Here is a 3,228-nt window from a genome sequence, read left to right as displayed (position 1 = left end):
TGCCACTTTCTGTCTCTTTGAAGGAGTTTTTCTTTTTTTGTGTGTGTGTGTGTTCTGTTCTGACCTCACATGGCCAAGAGTGGATCAAGATAATGTCAGTACACAAGGCAGAAATGTATTGATGGTTTCTATGAAGACTAAAACGTGTAGTCAGGGCCTGTTGCTGAAAAGCTCAACAGGGCAAGATAATAGCCACATTATTGAAATTTTTCTCAAAAACGGCTGTTCAAGAAAAGAAAGTCCATTAGTCATTCAAGTCACCAAGTCTGCCTCTAACATGCAACTCATTTGCAAGGATGTAGTCGATGAGGTGTGAAACAAGACGCGTGACTGAACTCAGTTTTAATCATAAAATATAAAAAGGCCAACCTTTCCACTGGATCAAGGGGTCATTACAGGAGTACAAATACAGACTCGAGTCATTTTGAGGCGTGATTTTTCGCTTCATGAGGTGTGCAGTGATCATGGGATTCGTCTGAGGAATCGCTTCTCTTTTCTCAGCAGCTGATTTGTAGACAACTGAGATAACAGACCTTTACATTAAAAGAATAAACTGAAATATCATAAAAGGGACCATTGCTGTAATAACAAAGCCATACATCACTTGATGATCCCACTGATGTCACTTCATAGAAAATGAATTGTTTACATGCTCCTCAAGTACTTACTCTTCAGTATTGTGTTTAATTAAATTAAAGCCACGTATGGTTGAACTAGTTTAGTCTGTGAGCAGGTTTTTTTTTTGTTTTTGCTCTATTGCACATAGTAATAGCCATGAAATGTATGTGATTGCACAATTGAACAATTTAAGTGAAATTCCTGTCGTTCTCAGCCAGAGCTTTGGACCAAAATATCTTCTTTAAAGACTGGTGCTGTGTGTCGACCCCAAGGATAAGGTTGCCCCCCCCCCCCTCTCTCCTGTGTGTGATGTATGCACTGCAGACAGGGACAGGCTGTGAGTGTTTGCATTATCTGTAGGGCTCCATGTGCCACTGCTCTGAGATCAGGCCCAGGAGAGAGGAATGTGATTAATAACAGTGAGAGGAACACATCAATGTGGTGGCTGCCGAGACACAAGCCCACAGGAATCTACTGCTCACCAGGCTGCAGAGCTGATTACAGATTTTCCGATTATTTGGAGCACCACTTGACTGCCGTTCCTTTTCCTACTGGTGACTGTGTTTGCTACATGAGACTTCCTCTTGGCCTGAGGCAACCCATTGACACCATTGATCCTTGCACCTTTCTCTCTCTCTTTTTCTTCTTCCCCACCACATGGAATGCAATGCGGCAGGGGTTATGAAGTCATTTTCTCTGCATGTTTGGAGGGGAAGCGAGGACATGATGAAATTTCATTCCTCACCGGGCCAGAAGGGGTTTCTAAAAGGTTAGAACACTGCAGATTTCTGTTTTTTCTTTTCCCCCATGTTAATGTTGTACTCGTGAGTCCAGCACTGTAAAATGGAGTAAAATGAATGGTGTTTCGGCCATTAAAATTAAGCCGATTGGAACAAACTGATAGACAGACTGTGGAAAGCAGATGAATGACTGAGTTTGCTGTGCACAGAGGCTATCCAGGCTTGTAACCAAGGGACCATAAGTACTGACAGACCATGCTTCACTGATAAAGTTTTTTCTGGAAATAAAAGTTGACAGATACTATTGGCAGTTGATGATCACACTGGGATCATGTTTTGTGACCTCTGTGCCACTCAGAGTCTGCCTTTGAAAAGTAGTAAGAATGGGTTTTTTTTCCTTTTTTTATTTTTGTTGTCCTGTTTCCAGACAGTGCCACAAAAAGCATTAAAAAGTATGAGGTAGGGTTGGTAAGTGGCAGCAGACGAACAGTAATACAGAGCAGCTGAGACAAACTTGGCTTTTTCTGAGGCCAGGTTGGCTAAAATGTTTTTGTTTTTTTTTTGTCATAGAATGAGGTACTTCTGTTCCACTCTGCGATGAAATCTCATGAAGTCTCATTAAGTTTAAAGTATGATAGTGGAGGGAAAGCACAAAAAGCATCTTCAAAGGGACTTCATTCCTCGGTGATAATTGAGTTCATTCAGTCAATGGACTCCATTTTAAAGACACCCATGTTTTTCCTCGGGATTAACATAGACTTTATAAAGGTTTCTGCATATTTGGTCAGTCCCTGGCAGTGTACAGTTAGCTTCAGGAATAGGGACAGAATGTGAAGTACATTCTTTAATACAGAAAAATAAAGAATGTATGCCTTCTGCTCTGTTTTATGTGTTTGTTCCATACCAGAACAAACATGCGCAAGGCAGTGGATTTTTTTTTTCTTTATTCCATGTGTTTGGACTCACATTTATAGTTTGGTGTACTGCCTCTCAATCTGTCAGTATTCAGATTGTCTGAGATTAGAATATTTTTCTCACAGGCTGTCATGGTCAGGGTTAATTTTTTTTCTTTTTTTCGTTTCGTGTCATTAATAATATCTTAATATGAGTTACATAACTCTAAGAGAGAAAATGAATACATGTATTGAATACGGAATTTCTCAGAGGCAATTTTTTTTTTTTTCATTTTTTTGCATTGCAGGGCACCACTTTACCACTAGATGGCATGGTAGTATTGTACAAAATCATCATTCTGATACCCTCCATAACTCATTCATGACTCACTAATTGACCTGTGTATCTATGATAAATGCATGCTTGTAAAAATGTCCAAGCATGCTTGTAAAAATGTCTGCCCTCATTAAACCAATCTTACCTAATTCATTAATTGCTGAATATCTAAACTGATGATCTTTAAACATTATACCACCGAGAATTTTAAGAGCCAGTTCTACTCATGAGTATATTAAGTAATTGTCGGATTTGTTCTGTCTTCTTAAATTACATATGCATACATACATATCCTACCAAGAGGAGATATGGATAATATGAACATCTCACCAGATCTTCTCATAAACACAATGGTTTTTTTTACCAACTGAGGGTCATTACAACACCTGTCATGTTTTCTTTTTTTTTTCTTTTTGTCCATCACACGACAGACTGAACAAACCAGGGAGAAAGGCACTCCCAAGAGAACGGTATTAGAATATTTCATCGCCATTTCAACTATGCGCTTCTGTTTTTGTCTGTCTGTTGTTGAATGGAAGGGTTGCCATAGCATCCACAACTCGGATACTCATCTTCACAACCATAGCTGGTACGTCTGGCTCTCATAAGTCTCTCAGAGTTTCCTGGAGCCTAACAGAAG

Source organism: Chanos chanos, chromosome 2, assembly GCF_902362185.1.
Source record: "Chanos chanos chromosome 2, fChaCha1.1, whole genome shotgun sequence".
Classification (NCBI taxonomy): Eukaryota; Metazoa; Chordata; class Actinopteri; order Gonorynchiformes; family Chanidae; genus Chanos; species Chanos chanos.
This window is presented reverse-complemented; position numbering follows the sequence as displayed.